This window comes from Eptatretus burgeri, chromosome 3 (genome assembly GCF_056783735.1).
Source record: "Eptatretus burgeri isolate ZD-2024b chromosome 3, Ebu_testis_v1, whole genome shotgun sequence".
NCBI lineage: Eukaryota > Metazoa > Chordata > Myxini > Myxiniformes > Myxinidae > Eptatretus > Eptatretus burgeri.
The window spans coordinates 43,996,270-44,010,789 of record NC_140963.1 but is presented as its reverse complement, the minus strand read 5'-3'; the positions used below and the strand labels follow the sequence as shown (position 1 = coordinate 44,010,789).

General features: G+C 44.5%; 1 long non-coding RNA gene across 1 annotated transcript in view; it reads right to left on the bottom strand.

Annotated features, from left to right (window-relative positions):
* LOC147029785 (uncharacterized) overlaps positions 1-14,063 on the bottom strand; it is a 110,582-nt gene extending 96,519 nt beyond the window's left edge. The window contains exon 1 of the long non-coding RNA XR_015056086.1: positions 13,490-14,063. This is a non-coding gene — a long non-coding RNA (uncharacterized LOC147029785). The remainder of the gene's footprint in view (positions 1-13,489) is intronic.
* Positions 14,064-14,520: the final 457 nt, after the last annotated feature.

The following is a 14,520-nucleotide window of genomic DNA, read 5'->3' as shown; positions in this document are numbered from 1 at the left end:
AAGACTGATGGTGAGGCCTAAAAGTTCAAGAGTATAGTCCTATTCCAGTGGCTGGCTATCATAATTTATAGTTTTGACTCTCATTCCAGAGCAACAAAGTGAGACTTTCCACGAAAGACACATGCCATTTATCAGACCAGTATCTAATTAATTCCAGATCAGCAGTGAGTGATGCAGCTGCTGTCTGCCTGTTAGTGGGATGATGTACTGTGAAAGTCAAATTAAAGTGGTCATTTGCCAAAAAGAAGAGAGGGTTTTCCACATCAGAGTGGTCATTTATGTATACGAGAAGCACTCGCTCCCTACATGAGCCACCATGCAAGGGGGTCATGTTACTGTCTTTATGATTATTAATGCCATAGCAGAGTACCCATCTGATGAGCGATCTTGTTCCAAGTGTGCAGCATGTTCTTCTGACACATCCCTTTATTTTGGAAGTGTATCAGTAACAGACCACTGCCTTAATTGCTCCCAGAAATAAAATTAACCCTGGTTACGTTTATGAAGTGAAAACATGCATACTGCATAGATTGGCATGTACAATACATTTGTAGTTATATAGTTTAGATAATTACAATTGTACACATCCTCCCCCCAAAGGAAGAAAATGCCAAGATGGGCAAAAAATTTTTTTTTCAAAACTTGATGGAATCAAACGAAACTTTCACGTAAACAACTTTTGGGTGTTCTAATTAATCCTTGAAACTTTCAGCTTCCTTGGTCAAATACTCTCAGAGTAGATGATACATACATACATACATACATACATACACTGTATGTTTTTTGTCCACTGCATACTACATACAGTGAACAAAAAAAAATGGTAACACCAATGAAAGGTCACTTAATAGGGTGTTGGGCCACCACGTGTGGCCAGTACGGCATGTATGCACTGCAATGTCAGTCTGGAATTCTGCAGAAGGGATATGTGGCACCATTCTTCCATGAGAAAGTCAATCAACTCACATGTGGAAAACGGTGGAAAATGCTGTCTCAGGCATCATTCCATAATTATTCCATAAATGTTCAATTGGGTTCAGATCTGATGACTGAGAAGACCGAGACATATGGATAACATCAGTGTCATGCTCTCCAAACCACTGGACAACCACATGTGCTCTGTGGATGGCTGGCATTGTCATCCTGGAAGACACCCCTCCCGGCAGAAAAGAAATGCTGCAACATGGGGTGAAGATGATCACTCAGTACTATAAATAGCAATTGACATTGACCTTGCATTCTAAGGAAATGACTATACCCAAACCTTCCCAGGAAAATGTGCCCCACAATATTACAGAACCACTAGAACCCTTCACTGTGGGAAACAAGCACTCACTGTTGTGGAGTTCTTTAGGTTGGTGCCACATGTGCATTCGTGAGAACATGGTGAAGGATGATTCATCTGATCATATCACATTTCTCCACTGCTCCGAAGTCCATTGCGTGTGCTCTTTGCACCACTGGACTCGCAAATGTGCATTGCCAAATGTGATGAGTGGTTTGTGCTCTGCAACCCGACTATGGTCTCCTGCTCTGTGGAGTTCTCGGCGGACCGTTTTTGATGAAACTGGCTGCCCGTGCCCAAGGTTGAAATTTGCATTCAATTGAACTGCAGTTGTTTGCCTGCTTTGCCTTGCACTTCAAATTAAGGCATGGATATCACAATCCTGGAGTATGCGCTTCGGCACACTGTACCCTTTGATGACGATGTCTTTCCCTTGGAATTCCATGCTGACATCATCATAGACACTATTACTTGTGAAACATCAGCAAGTTGAGCTGTCTTTGTCACTGAAGTTCCTGCCAAATACTCCCCCAAACAATCACCCCTCTTCCGTAGTCAATGAGGTCTCCTCTTGCAACCATGCTCGCTAATATGACCCAAGACCGGCAAATCCGCAGTGGACAGGCAAAGCCTGCGAATTATCAAAGGCGAGAAAAGAGTTTCAGCCAGTTGTAAACTCTTCACAAACTTGAGGAATTCAAGTTTTGAACTTCGAGGAATTGAAACTTTGACAAGGCCTTCACCATGACCATAAAGGTCAAGGTCACCAAACTTGGTATCGTTTGATTTCTCTCACCGGGTACTATAAGCCTACTTAAGATCAGAGAAAAAAATTGTTCAGATTTGGCACGTCATCGCTACCAAAATAATGTGATTGAAAAGCTACCAAATCAACAAAAATCAGATTTGTGATGTCAATGCTACCAAAAATCATGTGATTGAAAAGCTACCAAATCAATAAAAATCAGATTTGTGATGTCAACGCTACCAAAAATCATGTGATTGAAAAGCTACCAAATCAACAAAAATCAGATTTGTGATGTCAACGCTACCAAAAATTGGATACCGTCAAAATATCGAAAATCGGATACCGTCAATCGATGCGGAATTGTTCGAAAAATATCCCTGCCAAGTTTCATCTCGATCAAACTCGAACTCGAAATGATGGAGCTGTAGGCTTTTTTCAAAGTCCATCCCAAGAACAAGAAGACGATTATGATCAGCGATATGGGACCAGTTCCTGGTCCAACAAACGCGACACCCGACCTCCGTATCTAAAAAACATGGCTTTTGGAAGATGCTATACACGATTCAAGAGAATATTGTAGGTGGCCCTGAAAAGGGCTGGGCCGAAGGACTGTTGCACAGAATTCTAGCGCAACTAAAAGCGTTTGGGATGGTCGTGAAAACTCGCTTCACAAATAGCATCAATTACATACAAATTACTGGAATTTACAATAATCATAAAAACATTACATGTAACAATACTTAGTCCATAGTGTGAACAAAACAATATTTAGTTGTCTGGACTGTCTGTGCATAGTATGAATGGACACATTTCGTAATGTACGGACCATCTGTCCATAAGTATGAATGAGCACATTTCGTAATGTACGGACCGTCTGTCCATAAGTATGAATAGGCACATTTCGTAATGTACGGACCGTCTGCCCATAAGTATGGATGGGCGTATTTCGTAATGTACGGACCGTCTGTCCATAATATGAACGGGCACATTTCATAATGTACGAACCGTCTGTCCATAGTATGAACAGGCATATTTCTGGCCTTTATTGTAAGGACCGACTGTCCATCTATGATGAGGCAACAGTTTATTCCTCACTTTGACTAGACACCTCAATTTCAGGAAAGGCTTTGTGAAGAATTTGCATGAAAAACACTTCATAATGGAGATGTTTGTTGTGCTGTTCAGTTTTTATAAGCATTGTTGTAGCTGATACACCTCTTCGCAAAGAAATGTGAGTGAGAGGAGAGGAAGCAACTCCTGCACAATTCAAATTAGGCTCAAATATCATCATATTATCTCAAGCGATTGTGATTGAAAGTTATAGCGCACAATAATGACTGACTATGACAGAGGGAGATACGTACATGTAACCACACTTGCGGCAGGTCAGTTAACTTCCACATGTATGCCTTAATGGTGAAAAGAAAGCTGATTTTTGTAAGAAGTTGATCTTAGCCATTATTAGCCTAGCCCTAGCGACCACCAGCACAATCAATAGTTTGAGGGAACTAACCACAAAAGTTGGAGACATCTGACGGCAAATGCAGAAGTCGATAAACGAAAAAGAATCACAGTGCCTGATACTCGCTCTGTATCGAAACACATGCAAAGTAATCGAATAAATGTCTATTAGTTCAGACTTTTCACTGGCATAGAACTGACTGAGAATTGAAAAAAATGATCGATTTGTTTGCCGTTGCTATGGCGTTGCTAGGGAGAAATTTTTGAGAAAAATGCTCAAAAAAGCTCTATTTATGGGGAAAACTGCCCGCACGCATATGATATTGTAAAAACATCCTACGAAGAATACTTACATCGACTGCGATATTCATCCTATGAACAATATTTACATCGACACGTGATGAGTGTGCCTCTGTATTTGGGAAGTCCACACCGAGCATGCCCACAAACGAGGTGTTTATGCAAACAAACTTACTCTCACTATCCCGTCTACAAGTTACATCCGCTGCATCCTCGGTGTCACATGCAACAAACGACTTGCTCTGACAGGTCCCTGTTGCATGGCAATCTATCCTACTCGAAATGCACAGATCATACTACACTTACCACAGTCTAGATATGGATCCCCCCTTCCACATAACGATACATACATACATACATACATACATATGCTCCATTATATACATGGACAAGCAGGGACCCGTGGACGTTTCAAGGAATGCAATATGTGACTTCAAGCCATCAACTCCCACCACACCCCTCTCACAAACCCCAAGTTCTCAACGTCCACCTCCCAAAACCAAGTCCTCACATACCCCTCTCAACCTAAAGGTATCACTCCTCTCCCCACTCCAAGCCTTCAAACCCGTCACGGTTGCCTGTTTTGTATATACATCACCAACTAATAATACATCCATCTTGAACACACATACATCTTGTATTATATAACTTGTACATACATCACCGCCTTAGGACGTCAATGCCCGAGGCGCCTTTGTCTTCACATAGCAGTGAGCACCAACATGGCGGCCGTAACATTGAAATCTGTCTTCAAACCACCTCACCACCCAAAGTCCTCAACCACAAATAACACACTTCCCCCTTTATTCCCGTTCTTCAAAGCAAAAAGGTAAAATTGTTACATTGTCATTACATATTTATTCATTACCTCATTGAAATAGTGGAATATTTAGCTCTTCATGCAATTAACCTCAAACCTTCAAACCCCCTCCCCACCCATCACGGTTGTCTGTCCATCTCTCAATCCCACGAGATAAGCTACAATAAATACATTTATTTATTTTACTCTTGATCACCGCTGCCAACACAATAAATTCGTTTGTGGAAGTTGTTGTTCCAAGATTATGGAGTAAAACTGAAAACGACACCCTGGACAGCATTTGTTCGAGTTCCACGATGGCATTGTTTGCATTGGACGCCACCATCTTATTAAGTGGAGCCGAGCATTCCGTTCCATTGGAGTGCTTGCTTGAGCGCTTTGAATGAAGCCGCTTGGCAAGAGACAGCAAGGGGCTTGCCAACGGAACACAGCCCATATCTCTGCCAAACAACCTCTCTTCAATCGACTGAGCCTCGAAACGTTAAACAAGAAGACAGTTCAATTACACAGGATGTTTTCCATACTTTCTTCCACTGTCCCAAAGTGAGTCCTCCTCATGAAGTGCTCCATAAACTACATTCAATATCCCACTTTATGCCTGTCATGAGAGTGGTGTATTGCCCTCTTGGCATCTTATCTTCTGCTTTACCCCCAATAAACTGGTGTTCCTCAAGGCATCCTTTTGGGACCAATCTTGTTATTGCTTTGTATAAACAGATGTTCTGCCTCATTAAAAAAAAAAAACATTGTACCTTTTTCAAGGTGCCTCCAATAGTATTCTTGTTCCTGCAACAGCTGGTGCTCCCCTCTTAGGTCTACTGTCCTGAAGAAGATAAACTTAACCATAAAGCTGGTTAACGAAATGTAGAATGAAGAAATAGTGTTACAGGTGAAGGCTAGTGTTGATAGTGTCAGTAGACAGGAAGAACAATATATGACATCAACAGGACGTTGATCGAGGTATGCCAACCACCTTAAGAAGCAAGGAGAAGCTCACGATTTGGCCATTAACACTTCAATAGAAAAAGAATCTTAACATCTGAAACGTCAGGTTTTCATCGTTTCCAACAGTGGTTAGCATACCTCATTCAATGTCCTGCTGATTTTATCTGTTGGTGAAGTACGGGATATAGATTGTGTTCCCATAACCCAGGTTCCCGTGAGGAAAGTCAAACAACCTCAGTTTTGTTTCTTTGGAAACACTGCATGAAATATTCTCCACAAGTCTTTTGCAAGCAATCTCAGGTGGAGATGCAGCCTGTCGTGTTTCTTGACCAACTCATCCGTTACCATTTTCCTGATCATTAATCCTAGCTTACACACAAATGTATACGTCTCTATGGAGGGCTTGAATATATATGTTGTGGATCAACTTCCTTGTATCGCCAAAGACCAAAACTGCTCTGTCCAAGACCAGTGTTGATGTGTAAGACTTTACAATGGCTGTGACCACAGTACACTGCTCAGAGAGGAGATGAGTTACGGTTAAGGTTCAGTCGGGTCTATTTCCCAATCGAAAGGACAGCATGGCACCACATATGGTTGGTTATTGGACCTCCACTACCATTGCCCCCAGAGTTCTCCAATGCAGAAATTGTAATTAGTATCGACAGCAATAGTGCTATTTTTGTTTGAGTGAAAAATGTTTCTCTTGATCCCTTGAATCATTTTAGTATACAATGTCGAGACTCGTGGAGAAGCTCGTTTCCATCAGTTCTTTGCAGAATTGCATGAATAAAAGGTAAAAGAATGAGCATCTACCAAACTTGGAGCACAAATACAGCAAGGTTTGTATACCTCGGCCTTCCGTCAGGAGACGTCAATGATTTCCAATGTTTTTGGACACCGCTGCAATCCAGGGGTGTGCTGTAGGAGACAAGGGCAGCAGTCCATTCTGGAGAGGAGATGTCAATGATTACCTTCGCATTCTGCGAAAGGTTATGTTTTGGTCGGCGTGTATTTATTTATTTATTTATTTATTTGTAATCTTGTGATTCGTATAACTCAAAAAGTATTAAACCAAATTGCATGAAATTTGGTGGGATGATTGGTTATTAGCCAGGAAGCATTCGATTCGATTTTGGGATCGTTCGGGTCAAAGGTCAAGGTCACGAAAAGGTCAAAATCGTCTTTTTATGATAACACGGTCAATTTTTATTCAATTTGCATGCAACTAACGCCAAAATGTTCAGAATTCAACGCCTCATCTTGTGATATGCAATATGACACAATGACGCCCATACTCTTGTTACCGGTTAGGGGTCAAAGGTCAGAGGGGTCACGACCTTGAAAAATATGCGGTTTTTGTCATAACGCGGTCAATTCTTGTCCGCTTTACATGAACCCAGCACCAAAATGTTCAGAATTTAATGCCAATCTTGTGACACAATGACGTCATAACACATGTCACCGGTTGGGGTAAAATGTTGGGGGGGGGGGGTCACGCCCTTGAAAAATATGCGGTTTTCGGCATAACTCAGTCAATTCTTATTCGATTTGCATGAAACCAGCATCAAACGAGATTACCTTCTCTTGTTGAAACGTTGTATTCACCAAACTTGTGAGTGAAGACTCGCCAAAACGACGTGAGTTGATTGTTGTTTAGTCCGTAGCCCCCGAAAGTCGGGGGGGTCATGACATTATAGATATGTGGTTTGTGTCATAAGACCATTCATATGAAACCAGTTCCCCACACTCATACCAAGAACAAAAAAAGTAGTGGCAGCGAAGGTATGCGCTCTATGAGTGCCCGTTCTAGTTTCCAATGTTTTTGGACACCGCTGCAATCCAGGGGTGTGCTGCAGGAGACAAGGGCAGCAGTCCATTCTGGAGAGGAGATGTCAATGATTTCCTATATTTTTAGACACCGCTGCAATCCAGGGGTGTGTTGCAGTAGACAAGGGCAGCAGTCCATTCTGGAGAACCAAGTGTGTGGAAATGCCTTGTACACCAAGAGGTGAGAAGTGCACAGAAAGCACGTCAATAAAGGTAAAAAAAAAATGAAAGACACTCGTTAAAATTTTTTCAGAGCGATATTCAAATTTGACACAGTACAACTAGCACCAACAGAACTGGTAGAGAGTCTCCTGGTTTTTTGTTTTTTTTTACCATGGATTTAGCTTCAGGCTCGTTTGGGAAATTCAGCCAACGTCATCACGATTACCTTACCGCATCATTACGTTACATTCCTTACTTACCTTACGTTGCACCTGCTCCTATCACAAGTAAGGCTGCATGGCTAAGATGTTTTATTCCCCTGGTGAGGATCAATCTGTGTACGTCCGGCGGCTCGTTGCATTCACGTCAAAACATAGAGATTTCAAAACGTCGGGGCACGACTCGCAGGTGGAAATGCAGATTCGGTTTCCACCTTACAGGGCGATTGTTATTGGGGAAGCGACCACAGGTTATACATCCGACGGCGTTTACACTGATCGGTTTATAAACCGCATCTCAACGTTATGGCACGCACCCCCATCCTTAACGTTTAGCGTCACGATAATTGCAGCTATCAACTTACGTGTACTTACCAAAAACCTCAAATAAATAACTGTTTGAAAGCAATTCGTAGGTTTATCATTGGCTCAGTGTCCTCCTCCCCCCCCCACCCCCTAGTAATTGCCATGCAACCGCACGAAGCGCTCCGCTGTGTCAAGACACCGGCAACCGTTCTGCCCTGATCCTCCCTCCCTCCTCCCCTCCCCTCCCTCCTCACCTCCCCCCACCTCCCCACCCTCCTCTCACCTCTCTCTCCTCCCTCGACTGTGAGCTAAAAACAGCTTCGCTTCGCCGCCAGCGATCAATCGAAAGCGTTCTATTTTTATCCGCCAGATGAAATGGTAATTTTTTTGACCTTCTATTTCGCGAAGCTTTCACTGCGGTGGTTTCTCTCGCTCAACATTCGGGATCGCGGGCTCGGTTCAGCATTTGCTTGCACCGCAAATGTGCAAATCGAAGGACGGTCATTAGGTGCTGGGTGTGTGTGTGTGTGTGTGTGTGTGTGTGTGTGTGTGTGTGTGTGTGTGTGTGTGTGTGTGTGTGTGTGTTTTAATTCGTGCGCCTTGAGATTTTTACGCATTTCGCATGTTGCAACAGATTTATTCAATAAACCCTCCTTCGGATCCGATATTGTTACAAATGCTTGTCCCGCATCATGAAGCGGACTTGTGTCGAGCGTTACAACATTCTAATTCACCTTTTTGCATTCGTATGACCCCGTGCAGCAACACAGCGGCGCAATGCCACGACGATGGATTATATTTACGCTGCCAGGCACACCATACACGTCGTGAATAAATCGCAAGAAGGTTGCTGCACATCGCAATCTTCCTGTACTCACTCGCTCGTCGCGCTACCGAAAGCGTGTGCGACACAATGGGATGTAATAATTATGACGCACAAGTACACGTGCGCGCGTCATTGCGCGAAACACGAGAGGTGCAAAAAAAAAGGTGCAGAGAATCAACGAACCGCGCCCTTCGGGAGAAGTTGGGAAAACGGATAGAAAATTCCTCGAGGGAATGACACCGGGCCATGGGAACGAATGAATGTCGAAGGATCGGCGAAAGAATAAGGAGAGGAATGACTTGTGCTCAGTGCCTGCTGGCGCCGTCCCCCGTCGATGGCGGCGCGATGCCATTGACGCGCGCTCGCACTTCGAGCGACAACGAGCCCGAGACATGTGAATGGAGTGAGTGCGAGCGCCGCGATGTGAATGAATGGGCCGCTTCGCCGTCCCACTACGGCCGCGGCGAGGCGCGCCAGCCTTATTATGAATGGCGGCGCGTTATTAGCCGCCCTTATGCCCCCCATCCCCGCACACCCATTCCCCCTTTGTCTCACGCGTCGCGAAGGCACGCACGACGCGATTGCTGAAAGCACGGTAGACATTCTTGTCGTTGAGGTTCGGTTTTCGCAGGAGGTTGAAAGTCGCACGGACATGCCATTGAAAGAAGCTCGGACACGGTGAGCAAGCGTTTGGCCCGTCGGGGTTTTGCTTGCTGTGCACAGTTAAGCGATCACCTGTGGTCGGCCTGAATGGGTGGAAGTGAACCTCCCTGTACTTGCATTTCTCCATGAGTGCTGCAGTTTGGCAAGCATGATGCGCCCACGATATATTCCTGAGCCCAAGATTTCTTGAAAAATCAGAGCCATACATTATACATGAACGATGACGCATTCGATTGACAAAACAGGACAGTATGACAATTCTGCTGATAAACTCAAACCTGCAGCTTACTTCGGTCACCACGCAGCGGATGAGCGCGCAAAATTCGGACGTAATTATTAAATTGTTCTCGTTTTCCTCTCTTACGATCACTACGGTCCGAAACATGGAGTGAAACGCGCGAGTCGTGGCTCAAGGCATTGTGGGAATTTTTCCATGGGTATTGCGTATCTGTCATCTGCAAAGTGAGATTATTAAACAGATGAATGGCACGATGGCGATGGACACGAGTCATCCTTCAAGACAATAAATGAATGACCCGCAATCAAAGGGGAGTGGAGGAGATGGAACAAGGGATCCGTGCGACGCCGGACGCACCTTCATCGAGTTTCGTGTTATAGTTAAGGACGCGTGAAGCCGAGGAAACCAGAACGTATTCATCCGTGAATAGAAGCGGTGAATCGTACCCTGCAGGTGTGTTGTGTTGTGCTGTGAACCAGGAGAGAGCGACCATCAGGAATTAAGGATTACAGAGGGAGGTAATGGTGGCACGCAAAGTCAACTACACATTGAGAATTTCCTGGCAGGTTGAAATTTTCCTCGATAGCAATGGGCGATGCTATGGGCTTACCCGCGACTCCGGTACACAAATAGCTCGAGTACACACAATGAGTTAAAACTGACACTGCCTGCCAAACGTCCCCTCCTAAGAACGGCATGCTCCAAGATGCAGCACTCCCACATAATCCAACAACAACCAGGCATCCTGTGACACCTGACACACACATATATATATATATATATATATATATATATATATATATATATATATATATATATATATATATATATATATATATATATATATATGTGTGGCTTCAGGATGCTTCAGCTTCAAGATGACACCCAAAGCTTCAGGATGTTGACAGTAAACGGTGGGTATAAGTACAAAAATGGGGTTGGGGGGCAAGGGGGAAAACCATTATCTAATGACAAAAGTTAGATTCCTTTGAGAGTTAAACATATGTCAATGTTCAAAGTAATTTAAAAGTCTGAGTAACATTAACACACTCTAGTATAAAATTCTTAACCCTAAAATTATCATTTGCAGTTTCGACGGAGAACAATATTGGAACACCTTGGAATAAGTTCGAAAACCATAAATAAACTGATGAACAATATTATTTCCAAGCCACAAAGCTCGTCCATCACCACACCTTAATTTAACGTCATCACCTTAATGCAGCAGTTCAATGCTTTACATTAAAATCTCACGAACTCAGTACCTCAACACTCTCTCCTACATGAATGACAAAAACGTGAAAGTTTTTTTTCAGCAAGGGCAAAGGTAAGATTTCTTTGAAAATTAAAATGGTTCACAAAATGGTTCACAGCTAAAACATCAAAACATCGAAGGAAGACACAAAATGACGTCATTGATTGTTACATGGTCTACTGCGTCATTCCAAGATAAATATAAACACCTCGCATGAGTTTCTGACACATCGAATGCTGGAAGATTATATACAATGCTCAATATGGTGTTTGCATAGAGTGGTGGTCCATGGTGAGGACGCTGGACTGGGAACCAAGTGGTGGTCCATGGTGAGGACACTGGACTAGGAACCAAGTGGTGGTCCATGGTGAGGACACTGCACTATGAACCAAGTGGTGGTCGATGGTGAGAACGCTGGATGAGGTACTAAGTGGTGGGCCAAGGTGAGAATGCTGGACTAGGAACCAAGTGGTGGTCCATGGTGAGAACACTGGACTTGGAACCAAGTGGTGGTCTGGTGAAAAAGCTGGATTAGGAACCAAGTGGTGGTCCATGGTGAGAATGCTGGACGAGGAACCAAGTGGTGGTCCATGGTGAGAACACTGGACTAGGAACCAAGTGGTGGTCCATGGTGAGAATGCTCGATGAGGAACTAAGTGATGGTCTCGTGAAAATGCTGGACTAGGAACCAAGTGGTGGTCCATGGTGAAAACGCTGGACTAGGAACGAAGTGGTTGTCGAGTGAAAATGCTGAATTAGGAACCAGGTGGTGGTCCAAGGTGAGAACGCTGGACTAGGAACCAAGTGGTGGTCCAATGATAACACTGGACTGGAATTGAAGAGGTCGTCCAGTGAGTATACTACATTGGGATCTCATATATGTACGGTCGGTTGTCGGTTCAAATGCAGCCGAAGGCAGTAGTGTTCGTGATTTGGATTTGAATCCTCTGGAAGTTAAGCTCGTCTCAGGAGAATTGACAAGTCACCATAGGATTACCTAAAAAAAAACCCAGGTGGATAATTAACGACCGACAGGGTGGGATAATTTGCAGGCTCCATTTGGTCTGGTCTACATTAATGGTCCAGTCCACTCATTGACCATCTTTTCCCTTTCTACATGCTTCATTTCTTTCTTTTTCATTACGAATGACTGTGGGTCCTTCTCGTGTACTTTCAATCTGTCATCACCGTAATGCAGGGGTTCATTCCAAAGGGTCCATGCAAACCAGTAATTCAGGAAGGTCAGTGTATCCATACATCATAGTGTCCTAAAGTTAAACGATGTACAACTCTCCACATTGTGGACGAGCATGCATTTCTACCCGTGAGCTTGAGTGCATCAACCATTTATTTTATCACCCGCAAAATTAAATCTACCAAGTGGTATTCCAACTCTACTACCAGCAAGGAAATCCATACAAAATCTTCACTCCTCATTCAAAAATCTTCCCCTGAATTCTCTCACTCAGCCACGTTTGATAAGCGACGAACAAGGCAAACCGCAGGTGGTATTTTGAGCAAGGTGCATGGGTTCTGCTATATGAAATCGGTTCCATGATGACTGCTTAGGAAGAGATATCGACCAAGTCATCAATCAAAGCATCATGAGAATCACAAGAAGTTGCTCGAGCTGGGTGGAACATCGCAGCGAGATGACAATGGTGTGCTCCATGATTGTTTTGCGGGCTGGACAACCAGATGTCACCTCATCACCTCCATGCCTCAAATACCGTGTTGCTGTGCAACGCTTTCGCAACCCAAGGTCTGATTGGAAATCAACTCGAGCTTTACGGGTCCCGAATATCGCACAGAAAATGGCGGATAACATATAGCCTCTCCTTGGCAGAGCGTCGGCTTAGCCGGGACCTTTTGTCCGCATCGATGGTCCCTCCACAAACACCCACCCGCACCTGCTCGTGTTTCCAGCAGTTCTATGGCAGGTTTTCTGAGCCCACAACACTTGAACATAGCAACTCTTCTATCTCTTTCCCATAATATCACGTGATGGTATATCCATCCTCTGGCATCTTCACATTCCAAGTAACCTCAGAGATCATGCGATAAACTCCCTTTTTGAACCCTCGAAGGACTTAAAACTGCCCTGACTCGACTGGGTTCGTCATAATTGAACAATTAAAGTCATAAATAATAATACGTATATCATAATGATGCCAATGCTCTGTTTGTGGCGTTGGCGTGGAATGGATATCACTATGCATCAGTACATCCATGAATTATAGTGACGTCATGAATCAAGGCATTGTGTTCATATTCTCTCCACTAACACATATGATGATTATATATATACATATATATATATATATATATATTATATTATATAAACTTCATCGATGGTAAAGAGCGTAAATCGTAAATAAATAGATCATAGAAGTGGAAAACAATGACGTGTAGTGTGGAACAATGTGTGACACCTGCACGGGATGTTCATCTTCTCCAAAGCTCCAGAGAAATCGACAGAAGTGAAAGGCATGGACTCGGAATTAGTGAACTCGACCGTTATCCTTGTAAGGTGTTTCATGTGTACAGGTAGACGAGATGTCCGGCTTAACTTCCTCCACAAAGAACGGGTCCACGGGCACGTAGCGTTGGGTTGGGTAACAATGGGATATCGGCTTAATAGGAATCCGAACAGGATTATGTGGAGTGGTGGTGGTGGTGGCGGCGGCGGGTGGTTAAGCTCGTGTGTCGGGTGCTCTGCACAACAAGTCGTGGATGCTTCTTCGTAAGGAGCGTGCGCGCATCGCCACTCCTCGAGTATCAGCGGGAATCGAACCGACCACACGACGACCGGGGCATGGTCGCACCGAAGCACTGCGAGCCGCTCTGAGGTTCACGGACGACGATGCGGGGTAATGGGTGCAGCACGTTGGCGAAATGGGGGACGGATTGCGTGCTTTCTTTATTGCTCATTTTTAAGCACGTTTATCTGGACCTACGACTACCGTGTGGGTCTTTACGCAGTGTCTCCGCTGTGGTCAGCATTGTGCTTTGGGCGCTGCGGCGGTTTCGGTGGAAAGAACTCCGTACGTGTACAGAGCGCGGCAAAGGGCGGCGGCGGAGCACTGGGGACCGAAAGGGAGGGTGGGAGATGGGGCTCCTGGTTTGCGGGGTGGTGGTGAGGAGGGTATTGGAGGGGGGGGGATGGAGCCGGCAAACGTACAGCGGCTATATTTAGCACGCGGTGTTTCTAAGGGATATCTAATGACGCAATGACGTCAATGAAAGTCAATATCGCATTGGAGGAGAACGAGAGGTTGCGCGTAAAGGGCGGGGTATGGGGTTTGAAGGGGTAGCATTATGGGAGGGGTTTGGGGAAGGGGTGGGGGTTGGATGGAGATTGAAGGAGATGGAGGAGGCTTTGAACAGGCTTTGGTCGAGTATGTGTAAAAATAGAAACAGGCGGGAAGGTGTCGCCAGGTGGTGAAGCTGTGCGCGCAATGGC